We start from the raw sequence: 15,664 nt of genomic DNA on the forward strand, positions 1-15,664 counted from the left end.
TAAACGCCACGGATCTTTAAGAGCACAAACTCACTGCCCTAGCTGTCACTAAATACTAACTCGAATCTATGGTATCAACAGGAAGGGTAAGAATGTAGTGTTCCGGTTTCAATGTAATATAAAACCATGCAAAAACTCTAACAATAAACACGTTCCTGGATGTATGGATACATGGTTTTCTAGATCCAATATGTCTTTGAATAAGTCTATTGTCCTCACTCACTCACTGTGCTCATAAAATGAGCTAAACTGACACAGAAAGACCAGTTTTGATAGCGATGCTAGAGTCCTGGAAACATCTAGAGAAACGGTATCGGACTATTTCATGTACTGTACCGAGGTATGCTCTTCAGTCGTGGAAACATGATAGGGGGTGCTAGCATGACGGTAGAAATTGACGAGAGTAAGTTTGGTAAACGTAAGTATCATTGGGATAGAGTAGTCGAGGACCAGTGGGTTTTGGGTGGGATTTCTTACGGACAATGTGGCTCGGGGGAGTCATGTGACATGAGACTGTTTGAAGGGTTACAACGGACTTGTTGGCGTGAGGTTAAACACACTATCGTCGATCATTCTGAAAATTTCAAAGGTGTTTCATGCTGTTGTCATGCTGTTTGGATTTAGAAAAAGCCTGTGAGACTACATGGAAATACGGCATATAAAAAGATTTACATGACTTTAGATCGCGAGACCGATTGCCTCAATTTATATCCAACGTTTTGAATGACAGGCAATTTCACGTCCGAGTGGGTTCTACCCTGTCTAATCATTATAATCAGGATCAGGGTATCCCACAAGACAGTATTTTGTCTGTCACTTTATTGAGCATTACAATCAACAGTTTAAAGTTTTTAATTAAATCGATTGATGGATCACTTTTTGTGGATGATTTTTAAGCATACTATTCAAAGGCAACTGCCGCTGTGTTTAACAAAATCAGTAAGAGGTGTCTTGAGAACGGTTTTATAACTTCTAAATCGAAAACTAATTGTATATATTTTTGTAGACGATCAAAGACGCATAAAGACACTGAACTGTTTTTAAATGGCACTCCAATCAACGGTGTAAAGGATTCTAAGTTCTTGGGCTTAATGTTTTACTCATATTTAACGCTTCTACTACATATCAAATCCCTTAAAACTAAATGCCTGAAGACACTTGACTTGTTGAAAGTCATTTCTAACCTTAAGTGGAGAGGGAATCAAGCTACCCTCTTACAAATGTATCTATCATTCGTCCGTTCAAAACTTGATTGTGGCTCCATCGTATATGGTGGAGCCTTCAAAAGCAACCTCAAACTTTTAGATTCTGTTCACCACCAAGGGCTACGACTTTGTCTTGGCTCCTTTCGAACCTCGCCTCTTGACAGCCTCTATGTCGAGGCTTATGAGCATTCTCTTAAACAACACTATAAAATTATCTTTACAGTATATATTGAAACTATATTCCATTGAGACAAATCCTGCATATAACTGCATCTTTAATCCCCTGTATGAAGATCTGTATAACAAGAAGCCTTCTCTTGTCCAGCCTTTTGGACACAGAATTAAAAGTTTTGCTGCCGGCATTGAGTTGTAAAGTTTATCTCCTTCCCGTCTTCTTTCTTGGCTGCCTTGGCAATTGGTTCGGCGACAAGTCGACCCAATATTAACCACTTTCAAAAAGTCAGAAAGAAATGAATTACAATATTAACAAGAATATAATCTATTAAAAAGTACATATACTACATACAAATCACTATTTGGGTCTAAGGATGGTGGCCCAATAGCTTGTGCCACTGTCATTGGATCCAGAACAATATCTTTTGGATTTCCAGACCACAGCTCCATATTAACAGCTTTTAAATATATTTAAAGACACCCTAAACTTTAAAGCTGTCCACATTTGTTTCAATGACACAAAAATATGCGATCACAAAACAATGCCCAAGCCAATTATATATCCTGTGAGACTTGAAATGAAAATAGTGTTTATCGTATATCGGTTATCACGGGATAGCACAGGCAGGTGCATTGTCTGGGTATACCAAAGAGATGTTGGATGTCCGTGCCTTTAGTCAAATTAGTTTTGACTGTCCTGTTTCAATCAAAGATCATTAAACTCATAGTGCGAGAAAATGTCACACATGTAAATGTGATGTCGCATTAGATCCAGATTTCACATATGATAATCGTGTGGTGCACTATCGCTACCTACAGCTCTACTTATCTTTGTGGGTGAAGCTGAAAAAAAGTACATCGAGTACTCAGACTTGATCAAAGTCATGAATGGAGTCATACCTCCGCATGACCTGATCGGATCTCGGCATAGGTTTTATGCGATGGTTTGGTTCCTGCGATGGTTTGGTTCCTGGCATTTTGGTTATTCCATATACCTATAATATCTCTAATCAGGGTGCACTTTCTATGTATCTTTTTTGTCTCCAAATTGGTATGCAATATTCAACACAAATGCAATAAAAGTTTTACTGCACCTCTGGTTTTCCCTGCAGATTTGCAGGCGATTTCGCAAATCATTTTATATACCACTAGAGGTTACGCGAACTCTGATTTCACACGTACTAAAACGTCCGCATCTGAAGTTTTGTGCATGCACTAGGTTGTTGTGTTTGGGCGTTTGAATCAAACATGACACTGGTGTGTTTCAGCACACCTGTTGTAAGCTATTTTTTGACAATGTTTCATTTCGCTCAAACTCAGCCAATATTGAATGAGTTGCTTCACTGAATATTGAAACTTCATGTCGTTCAAGCTGCCCATTAAGCATACGTAAACTTTCATTTACCTAATTATAGTTATATAAATGACCTTGCCACATTAAAGTTTATGTATAACTATCAACGTTTAGGGTGGCCGCATGCCTTTTGTATGTAGTATACATTCAGGCTGATACTGTTACAACATTATGTTTCCAGCAGGGAAGTAATAAATTACCACTAATAGTTGTGTTGTAAAGAGATAAGCAGACCTTCTGGCAGGAGGAATGCGTGTTATTGATGTCTTGGTGTTTGCCGTTGTCTTATGTTTCAGCACCTGAAAGGTATGGTTTTCACAAGGTCAAAAGCTGGAAAAAAGATATAGTTCACTTCATGATCAGCAATACAAAAACATAAAAAATAAAACGTAAAAATCCGACTGCGACCTTGAGTATTGATGCCCTTAAATAAGTGGACAAGAATCGTATGACAGTTAAATATTCATGCAGAGGCAAGGTCCGTTGTACTTCAGAGTGAAATGTGAACGTCGTGGGATGTGTGTATATTTATTGCGCGACGTCAAGGATAGGTCAGGAAGGGTGTGAGAGTGAGTATTGTTTTACGCTGCGTTTAGCAATATTCCAGCAACATAACTGCGATGCACCTGAAATCGGCCTCACACATTAGACGCATGTGGCGAAACTATGGTTTGTCATGGAGTTGGTGGGGTAGCCAAGTTGGTGAAGTCTATTCACGTCAAAGACCCAGGTTTGATTTCCAACATAGTTGCAATATGTGAAATACATTTCTCGTGTCCCCTGCAGTGGTACTGCTGGAACATTGCTAAAAGCGGCGAAAAACCATACTCACTCAACGGCCCTCAGCAAAGCACATGCTACAGCACATGTTAATGAAAGAATGTCTGAGGCATTTCCAATGTTGACGTAACAAAAACAACAATGTCTGATCATATCGATCATATCCCCCGTTTGGATTTAAACTGTAAACCCCCTTGTTGATGGGCTATTTCCAGATTGCTTCAGCAAGAGGCACCAAACTTGAAACGCTTGAACTTTTCTGTAAAGAAGGCCTATCCTGTTCCTAAACCACTGAATTGTATGGAATACCCAACACTACCCTTAACAACAATGTGGTTAAAGAGTAGTTCTTCAAACCAAAGAGTTTCAATACCACTTCTTCATCCACCTTTGAAGATGGATAGGCCAGGAAGCTGAAGACTAAAGCATCCCAAATGGTGTAAATCCAACTGGGGTCCATGTAGGTAGCAAAGGTACTGCGAGTCCATGGTCCCTTGTCTGGTGATCTACCTTCTGTTGTTCTGCTGTCTATAGGCTGTTTTATATGGTATTGTCCAAATAGTCACAGTTTTAACATTCCACACCAGTTTTAATTAAAATTATGATATTCTAGTTGTTTTACTGTCCTTCGTCGACAGGGTATTACAGGATACATCGAGTCATGTTCAGTGTTAACTGTTCTCGTCACGATATGGCTGCAATATTACCGAGGTGACGTTAAAAATTAACTCACTCACTCACTTAAGCATCCCAAGTCACATCTCATTTATTATTAAGCTGTGGGACCTACGTATCCTCTCAGGAGAACAATAATGTTAAAATATTTAACTCCCTTTAAAGGTAAAGACACTTACAATCTAAGATTCTAAGTTAAACGTCCAATCATTAAAAATATCCATCTACCGTCTAATTAAGCCTTATGTAATCAATCATAAACCACCACCACTCCCCCGGGTACCCTTTCGACGCGGGTATGTTTTCAATGTTACACCGACTGAGACTGAAATGGGTCAATCACAGGAAACCATCACGACAACAACGCCCGGTGTTCAGGACAATAGGGACGTGATACAGTGTTTCTAGCGTAACAACGCTAGAACGTGTAGGAATACTTTTGCATGACTTTTTGTCAGAAAAGAAAGGTATCTATCTGTTATATTGATATTATTTACATTATTGAAATATGATGAGAATACAATGAGACAATTCTTGGTGAACCAATTATGCGAACAGTTTTTTTTATACATGCAATGCCAATTGTATCTCATACTGGATTTGAACCCACCCATGAGAGCACCTGATCGCCAGCACACACATTCAGCCGCTTAACCCGCTCAGCTACTGCAGGATTACACTTTCCTAGTATAGTACAGATTGTCTAGAGAGAGAGAGAGAGGGGGGGGGGGCAGACAGGGAGAGAGATGAGAGAGGGGAGTGAGAGAATAGAGGAGAGTCACAGAGAGATGTCCTGAAAAAGATAGTTGCAGCATGACTCAAAAGAAAATTCCATGTATCATGGTTCAATCGATTTTGATTAAACTGAGCCCAAGTGACAATTAAGTGACACAGGTGACAAGAGTATTCTGTGTAGAAACGTGAAGGTCAAGAGCACATACATAAACATTGTTGCGCATACAGTAGTATATCTGAATACATTATTAATTCGGTAGGTTTCTTTCTATAGAAAGGCTTTTTACCTGTTTCACATTGTGTGTTGACAAGAGTTTGTTAAACGTATTCTTAGTATGAACTGCGTGGTATAAACGGGATGTAAGTTGCTCATTCTGTTCATTATAACATGGACACACTGACTGAGTAAGTTTAGTTTTACGCTGCTTTTAGTAATATTCCAGCAACATCACGGCGGGGAACACCAGAAATCAGCGCTACACATGATGCCCATGTGGGAATTCGGACTCGGAACGCTTTAACCACTAGGCTACCCCACCGTCCCTGGACACACTGATATCAGATGGAGTTCATCTTCTATAACCACTAGGCTACCCCACCGCCCCTAGACACACTGATATCAGATGGAGTTCATCTTCTATAACCACTAGGCTACCTCACCGTCCCTGGACACACTGATATCAGATGGAGTTCATCTTCTATAACCACTAGGCTACCCCACCGCCCCTGGACACACTGATATCAGATGGAGTTCATCTTCTATAACCACTAGGCTACCCCACCGCCCCTAGACACACTGATATCAGATGGAGTTCATCTTCTATAACCACTAGGCTACCCCACCGCCCCTAGACACACTGATATCAGATGGAGTTCATCTTCTATAACCACTAGGCTACCCCACGGTCCCTAGACACACTGATATCAGATGGAGTTCATCTTCTATAACCACTAGGCTACCTCACCGTCCCTGGACACACTGATATCAGAGGAGTTCATCTTCTATAACCACTAGGCTACCCCACCGTCCCTGGACACACTGATATCAGATGGAGTTCATCTTCTATAACCACTAGGCTACCTCACCGTCCCTGGACACACTGATATCAGAGGAGTTCATCTTCTATAACCACTAGGCTACCCCACCGCCCCTAGACACACTGATATCAGATGGAGTTCATCTTCTATAACCACTAGGCTACCCCACCGCCCCTAGACACACTGATATCAGATGGAGTTCATCTTCTATAACCACTAGGCTACCTCACCGTCCCTGGACACACTGATATCAGATGGAGTTCATCTTCTATAACCACTAGGCTACCCCACGGTCCCTAGACACACTGATATCAGATGGAGTTCATCTTCTATAACCACTAGGCTACCTCACCGTCCCTGGACACACTGATATCAGATGGAGTTCATCTTCTATAACCACTAGGCTACCTCACCGTCCCTGGACACACTGATATCAGATGGAGTTCATCTTCTATAACCACTAGGCTACCCCACCGCCCCTAGACACACTGATATCAGATGGAGTTCATCTTCTATAATATTCACGTTACCTTTAGAACAAATAAATTGATTGTCATTCAGTGTTAACTTATTAGACCGGAGACGTAGTTTACAGTGTATACGGGGTAAATCTTTGTGGCTTAGTTAACAATTCTAGTCCATGTGCTTCTATTACAGATTTAAAGTTACAGTAAAATAAGAGTTCCGACCTAACTCCGACCTAATAGCTTATCATACTATTCTTGAAACGGAGCTTCTACATTAGAGGCGTGACGATTTATCGATACGCATGATACATCAATCCATGGACCGCCGATACAATGAATCGATATTATAGGATATTAAACGATCTTCCCCTTTCATATCAAGTTTATGTCCCGAGTTAAATAATTTTGATGTGTCACGAGCTTTAGCTTTGAAAATATCGTTAAAATAAAGCAATATTTTGCTTTCCTATATAGAACCATGTAACGCGGATTAATACATCATATTGGTGATTGGAAAGTCAACCGCTTCACTCCAGGGAAACGTACGCTGCGTATACGGCGCCTAATCACAAGAAAATAAACAAATTAAGACAGAATCAAGTTGTAATCAAAATTTAATTCTTTTCAGTTGAGGATTTGTTTTCAAAAACAATGTAATTCATCAAAACACTTGTGAAGTGTAAATATTTTGAACTTGAAGACGTGAAATTATAGAAAAGTGTCTCCTTAAGAAGAAGAAGAAATTATATGTAGCTTTCACAGACTTCAAAAAAGCCTTTGGTTCTGTTGATCGGTCAAAAATATGGAAATGCTTATGTAAAACTGGCATGGGAGGAAAAGTGTTAAATTCAATTCTTAGTATTATATCACTCTGTAAAGGCTTGTGTTAGATGAAATAATGAACACTCCAACTATTTTGATTGTCCAGTAGGTCTAATACACGGGTGCGTTCTTAGCCCGATATTGTTTTCTCTTTTCATAAGTGAACTGTCAGATGAGCTATCAAAGTATGGAAATATGGCGTACAACTTTCCCTTGATTTGCTAGATATTCTACTACTCATGTTTGCAGACGACATTGGACTTATCGCAGATACTGTCCCTGGATTACAAAACCAACTGAACACATTACATGATTTTACGAAACACTCCGTTTTAAAGGTTAACCTCGACAAAACCAATACTGTTGTTTTATGAAGAGGTGGACGTTTAGCTAAACATGAACAGTGTTTTTAAAGTGAAAACAGAATTACTGCAGTAAATAGTTATAAATACCTCGGTATATTATTTTCCTCAACTCATAAAATGAGAAGCTGTATTGATGATCTAGCGACGAGAGGTAAGCGAGCACTAATGGAAGTTAATCTAAGTAAAGTGGGAATGATGAATAGTAATGTCTTCTTCAAAATATTCGACACGCGAATACAACCAATCTTATTGTATGGGGCAGACATATATGGGGTATAAAAACATTTGATAAATTAGAAAGAGTGCATGTAAAAGATTTCTTAATGATAACCCCCATACCCCGAATGCCATGATTGTATATGCGGAATGCGGCAGGTATCCGCTTTGTATTAAGGCAATGTGTAAAACCTTAAGATATTGGCTGCGACTTTTAGTTATGCATGAAAACCGGATACCTCTCAAGGTATATAAAATGCAATTATATTATTCTAACTGTGGTTACACGACTTATGCATCGTATATTCGTAAGATCTTGTCCTCGTATGGGTTTGGTTATGTGTGGATGTTCCAATCTATAGCAGATATATCACCCTTTATTTATGACTTTAAAAGTGTTTCTATTAATATGTTTATCCAGTCTTGAATAATAGCTCCAGATATTGTTTATATCGTGAATGTAAAAGTATTTTAGCTCCTGAGAAATATCTAGATTGCACTATTGACAAACATCTTAGGAATATATTTGTTATGTTCAGATGTGGTTTATTAAGATTAAAATGTAACGAAGGGAGATGGTTAGGAACAGATAAATCTCAGCCTGTATGTCCATATTGTAATGTAGCTACTGAAGACGAGTACCAATTTCTGTTCATTTGTACATTATATAACACGCTACGAATTAAGTACCTCCCTTCTATGTATCATCAAAATCCGAATATGTACAAATTTAGATTCCTTCTATCAACGGATAATGTAGTAGTTTTAAACAGCTTAAGTACATTCCTATGGTATGCATATAAAGTAAGAGAAAATACATGTACAACTTTAGATAATAGATAGATATCACATAGATAGTATATGACTACCATAACATATATAATATACATTGTGTATACAGCTGTATGTACTCTGCATTGTATATGGGCCTGAGGCCTTCGTACTACAAATAAACACTTGAACCGAACCTAAATCTTGCCTGAAATCTTGTCAGTCGGCCATCACTGCCGGACTGGTCGTTATGTTGAGAAGTGTTCACAAAGAAGAATATTATAGGGAGCATTTAATTAGGTGCAGCAAACTCAGTAGCAAAGATGAATGTGAATAACAGGGAGCTGTATGTCTCAAATAGTTGAGCTTAATGTTCTTCATCGGAGGACGAGTTACTGTAAATAATTCGGCGACGCTTTGCTCAGGATGCCAGTGACGCCTTCTCATCTCGGCTTGGAATTCCCACTTGTCGAGATTCGATATTTATGTTGAAGACGCCACCGAAAATTGGGTCTGAAAACACAGTCTACAATCTCGGACGACGACGATTTCAAGCCTATTGTGTTCAGATTCTGGGAAGTGCTTTTAACCCCTACATAAGAAACCACGGGAGGCATGGCAGCGACAATATGTTTGTGCGGGAGGACGCGAATGGATGCGGCTGACATTGATACAGATACAAGAGCGCCGCTCGTCTTTTGATGTTGTGTGTTACTGTGCAGTCCTGACAATATACACGCAGAAGGTATTCAATCTCTTGATTATATTCACATCTCTTCCAAACAATTGTTCTTGAAATCAATAACTTTTACGGACGACGCCATATTTGCTTACACTCATGAGAGACCTACTAGACGTATTTGTTTACTTATTTTTATAGATTGTTTTATTTTCGTTTTTATTACAGAAACTTGAGTTATTAAAGAATTGAAACTAATGCTGGTAGCCACACTAAATGAAATAAATGTTATCAAATTCTAGAGAAGTGTTTTCGTTTTAGATGCTCTCAGGTTTGAAAACCCTTGCATGAAAATTTGTTATGAAACACATTTACGAAGTACCACGTGTGTAATAACAAAGTTTATATTGTCGTATATCCCGATACGATATGTCAAATAGACCATGATACAAAGATGATTAAGTTTAAAATACATGTATTGCCGAATCGCGCTATTTATCAAGATACACCGTATTTGCAATCAGCACAAATCTAATTCTATTGTGTATTCGATTTCATAGTTGATGTTAGAATTAAAGGTTTTAGTATCGTGATACGTATCGCCACCCTTACATCGGGATTCGTATCGAATCGTAGATTCAGGGCGAACTACTTTGGCGATATATTTCGTGACAAATTTTAGTGTCGCATCGCAGGTTGTATGCCAAAACCAGCTCCGGGCTACACTTCTTTGGGAAAGCATACCCATAAACATTATATAATCACAAATGTCCTGTTGAAAATACAAGTCTGCAAATTCCAGTTTGCAAATTTACCTTTCCAGTGTCATCAAAGATCTTTGAGATTATCACAGCTAAAGTTGGACTATCGCCCCGAATGCATGCATATACCTGTGCATCAATAGCTGACACAGCGACTGAGAAATATTTAACACAACCTGAAGACCGCATCTCCTAACATACGAGATGGGTGAATTTCGGTTCATGTAAACATCGTTTGAAAAGACGCTATGTTCTATCTAATATTGCTACAGCTTCTTTAAAGGAAAGGGAATGATATACATTCATCAATTTATTGAACAGTGTTCGAAATCAAAGTTGATGCAAGAATTTTAACCTACTGTATAACTAACACAAGTGAAATTTCTGTCCGTATCATTAGGTTCCCGGCCTCTGGCAATATGGATACTCCAAAGTTTACAGTTTTAGAAAACAAAAAAAAACCATCTAAACTATTTCTATTGCCGTTCAAACCGGCAATTTATGCCTGAGTGCATGCGTGATGCACGTGCATCTAGATTTCAGTGTTGTGTTTTCAACTCTACGTTGTAACCGACTTAAACCTGAACGTTTATGGAGGCTTCCGATGGCCTGGAACGTTTGTCTGATGTACTCAATGATATAGCTGATGAGAATATCCCAACATCTGCTGCAGTTCCACACATACGAAAATCATACTTCATCGATGCGTGCAAGGAGACTACGCAGCCACGGAACAAGCTGAGCAGTATTTCCTTCGCCATCCTGTGGTCAATAATTTGAATAGTTTCAAACTTTTAAACACCACTTTAAGGCAAAGTTCACGTTACGCCTTTGCGAAATTATGTATCAAAACTAAATTCACAAACGCCTATATCAAAAGTATGGAATATGATCAAGAAAATATAAGGTTAGGGCCCTCAACCCAGCATTAAACATCTCACAACCGGAAACGAACCACTAACTAGGAAATCTGATATTGCAAATAAACTTGGAAAAACTTTGGCCAACCTCTCTTCCTCGTCGAATTATGTACCTCAACTCCAAAAATATAAACAACAACAGGAAAAAACTATTATTTTGAATGCAGATAATGGGGTAGATTAAAATGAAATTTTAAAATAAAATTTCTGTTCATGATCTTCATACTGTTCTTCACCAAGCTCATGACGCTGCTAGAGGAGCTGATACATTATCAGCTTCTGGAGCACTTTCCGGAATCATGTTTAGAGAACCTCATAAACATTTTTGATGATATTTGGACCTCTGGAAAATTTCCCTCTTCTTGGTGCGATGCTATTATTGTTCCTATTCCCAAACCTGGACGTAACCTTCCTGATATTTCCAGATATCGACCGATCTAACTGACTGCGTTAGCAAGACCTTGGAACGCCTGATAAATAATCGACTTGTTCGGTACTCGGAAACCAATAACCTTATAACAGATATTCAACGTGGTTTCCGTACAATCGATCATTTAGTTTGTTGAGAATCCTTTCGTTAGAAATGCCATTATTCAGAAACAACATGCAGTGTCAGTCTTTCGATTTAGACAAGAGTCATTCGAAGATGACATATCCCCCGGCCCCCGCATATTTGAAAGGACAAATCATCTGACAGTTACCTCATGTTTTTTTCATCGTTTTCATGGAAATCATGATAAATATAAATGATCAAGATCTGTCTCATACATCTGCCAAGATCTGTTGAAAGATATCAAATGGTTTTTGAGTTGTTCTCTGGAAACGAAGCCCATGCCACCATTATGAGACTAAGTCCAAATTGTTTCCATGGAAACCGGAAAAAATAAAAATGCCAAAACTTTGTAAATAGCAAAAGGCACTACCTTGGGGTCTGCCTCACATATCTATCACGTTTTGCTGAAAGATATTAAATAGTTCTTGAGTTATTATCCGGAAACGAAGCACACCCCTCCAATTTGAGACTGTGTCCGAATCGTTTCCATGGAAACCCAGAACATGATAAATCACAAAAAAAATGTAAATAGAAACACACCTCTCACTTTTTAGACTACGTCCGAAACGTTTCCATGGCATCCGGGAAAACTGAAAATGACAAAACTCTGCAATTAGCAAAAGGCACCACTTTCGGGTCTGTGTCAAATATCTGCCAAGTTGAAAGATATTAAGAAGGTTTCGAGTTCTGCCCCGGAAACAAAGCCCATCCCTCCATTATGAGAATAAATCTGAAAGGTTTCCATGGAAACGAAACAAATATTAAATCAACAAAGCCTGTAAATAGTAAAAGGCACCACTTTAGGTTCTGTCTGGAACATCTACCAAGTTTTGCAGAAAAATATTGAACGGTTTTTGAGTTCTGCTCCGGACACGAAGCTCATCCCTCAAGTCAGAAACATTTCCATGGAAACCGAGAAAATAATAAATCACAAAAATCTGTGAATAGCAAAAGGCGCCACATTCGTGTCTGCCGCACATATCTATCAAGTTTTGCTGACAGATATCAAGACGTTTTTGAGTTGTGCTCCGGAAACAAAACACACGTCTCACTTTTGAGACTAAGTCTTAAACCTTTCCATGGAAACCGAGAAAATGATAAATCACAAAAACCTGTAAATAGGAAAAGGCACCACATTGGGGTCTGGCTCAAATATCTGCCAAGTTTTGCTGACAGATATCAAGAAGTTGTGCTCCGGAAACAAAGCCCACCCTGCCATTTTGAGAGTAAGTCCAAAAATGTTTCCAAGGAAATCGAGAAAATAATAAATCACAAAAACCTGTAAATAGCAAAAGGTCCCACTTTAGGTTCTGACTCTTACTTACAAGTTTTGCAGAAAAATATTGAACAGTTTTTGAGTTCTGCTCCGGAAACAAAGTCCGAAACGTTTACATCGAAACCGAGAAAATAATAAATCGCAAAAAAACCTGTAAATAGCAAAAGGCACCACCTTAGGTTCTGTTTGAAATATATGTAAAGTTGTGCAGAAAAAATATTGAACGGTGTTTGAGTTATGCTCCAGAAACGAATTCCAACCCACCATTTGACGAACACCAAATCGTTCCACGGAAAAACAAAATAAAAATGCCAGTAAACCTGTTGAGATTATCATATCTATCAATTTTGGTCTAAAATATTGAAAGGTTTTTGAGTTATGCTCCGGAAACAAAATGATTACGGACGGACGGACGGACGGACGGACGGACGGACAGACAAGGCGTCGACTATATCCCCCGACCCACACATGAGAGAGAGACCACATGGAAACATGGTATTTTAAGAGATTTGGTTTGAGAGGCCGTTTGCATCAATTTAATGCCAAGTGCATATCCAACAGGCAATTTCAAGTCCACGTGTGAAGGTACTCCTATTGAAATTTAAAGAGGACAAGTTCATGGATGTGATTTTTTATCAACATTTGACCATTCGGCCACATATTAAATATCTGCAAAATAAATGTCTGAAGGCGGTAGATATATGGAGTGTAGCTTACAAATCCGGTCAAAAAACTTAGCTCTGAGTCTATCATCAGTGGTGGAGCCCGCAAAAGGAAGCTTCAGCTTCTTGATTCAGACCATCACCAAGGTTTCAGACTTTGTATCTTTCAGAATCGTCGCTGATGGGAATCGCTGATGAGCCATCTTTAAAACATCGCCATATCAAATTATCTTTGCAATAACCATCTCTTACACAACGTCGTATAAAACTGTCTTTACAATACATTACTAAATTATACTCTCTATAAGGATTTATACAACAGGAAATCTTTTCTTGTCCCGTCTCTGTACTGAACATTAAACCGTTCATTTCTGATGTCGGCATTGAACTGGAAAGTGTATCTCCTTCCCGTCTTCTTTCTTCTCCTCTTTGGCAGTCGGTTAGGCGAGACGTCGACCTGACATTAACATCTTTTTGAAAATCAGAAAACGATGAGTTACAAAATAAACAAATATTCTTCAAATTAAAAACAAATAGACTGTATGCATATCCTTATTTACAGATGGGTCCAAGGATGGTGGCGCAGGTGCTTGTTCTACTGGCATTGGAACCAGAACAATATCTTCTAGTTCTCAATTACGTGTATGTACATTTCTCGTCACTATGTGGCTGCACTATTGCCAATGTGACGTTAAACTTTAACTCACTCACTCTTCTCAGTTACAAAATAACACCTCTGTTTTCACAGCTAAACCTAACGACATATTAACAGTCTTAAAGTATATTAATAAACACCCTAAATATAAACAGGTCATAGCCTTTTCCGGCTCTCTTTCCTCTCTTGGGGTTAGTAAAAAATCACTCTTGCAAACATCCACTTTTAATCAACATAACTGAATTATCTAATGATCTTGCTACTGGCATTATCATCAACATCGTCTTTTGTTGGTTACCCAGCCACGATGGCATTTCTGGGAACACTCAACAAATCTGACACCTCTTCTTATTCCATACTATGATCACAAAGCCAGAATAGGATACTATATTCATGATCTTATGCAAAAGAAGTGTGACAACCGAGTAGGTATAAATAAATTACGTACAATTAAACCAACCATCAGTTAGACATACTTGGGTTGTCAGTCCAGACTTGAAGAGATCACCCTATAACGACGCCGTATTAAGAATCAATTCAGGTGTATTGTAATTTGAAATTCCTTCAAGTGCCTTTTTCATGCCACATGTTTTTAATCGAGCATATGGTCCAATATTGTAATATATTGTGGAAAATGCTTGACAATGCGCCTTTAACCTCTCAGTCTGTGCCATATGGCACGTGAGGACAAAGACATTTAAAACTAAGAGGGGGGGTGAGAAACCGAATTACGTGTTTACGGAAATAAAGATGCAGCCCTAATGCTCTTCTCTCGACGTAAGATTCGTGCGTCGTGGTAGAACAGGTGGATGAATTTCAGACGCCCTTTCAATATGTAGAACTTAAGTAAATAAATCGTATTTAATGCGTATCCTACCTCAAAGTCTTCTTTAATCTTAAGTAGAAAAGTGTCAAAGACGAGGGTTTCCGGCTTCTGATACTGATTCCAATATTGCGGTGTTTATACAATATTCACTCACTTTAAATACTATAAACAGCACATTATTATTAATTATGATCATAATGGAGCATATATAATGATCATGGCGCTGGAGTCTTCCCTTAATCAACAGATGTCATTTTTATGGTACAGTTTTAACAAACTGCGTGTTATGCGCAGCGAGTTCTCACACACAGCCTCGTCATCACTGTTCCATTTCGGTGAACTGACACACATAGACAAAGTATTTTATCTAATGATAGTGCATGTTACTATACCCGCAACTGGGTGTCTGCGCTTGTTTGTATCCACCATCGACCCGAGAAGGTCCAGGGTAGAACAGGCCTTCAGCAACCCATGCTTGCCATGAAAGACGACTATGCTTGTAAAAGGCGACTAACGGGATAGGGTGGTCAGACTCGCTGACTTGGTTGACACATGCCATCTGTTCCCCATGTGCAGATCGATGCTCATGCTGTTGGTCACCGGAGCGTATAGTTCAGACTCGATTATTTGCAGACCACCGCCATATAGCTGTAATATTGGTGAGTGTGGCGTAAAACTAAATTCACTCACTCACTGTGTCCACAATCTGGTCACCTACCATCGGATGACG

This window comes from Haliotis asinina, chromosome 1, assembly GCF_037392515.1.
Source record: "Haliotis asinina isolate JCU_RB_2024 chromosome 1, JCU_Hal_asi_v2, whole genome shotgun sequence".
Lineage (NCBI taxonomy): Eukaryota > Metazoa > Mollusca > Gastropoda > Lepetellida > Haliotidae > Haliotis > Haliotis asinina.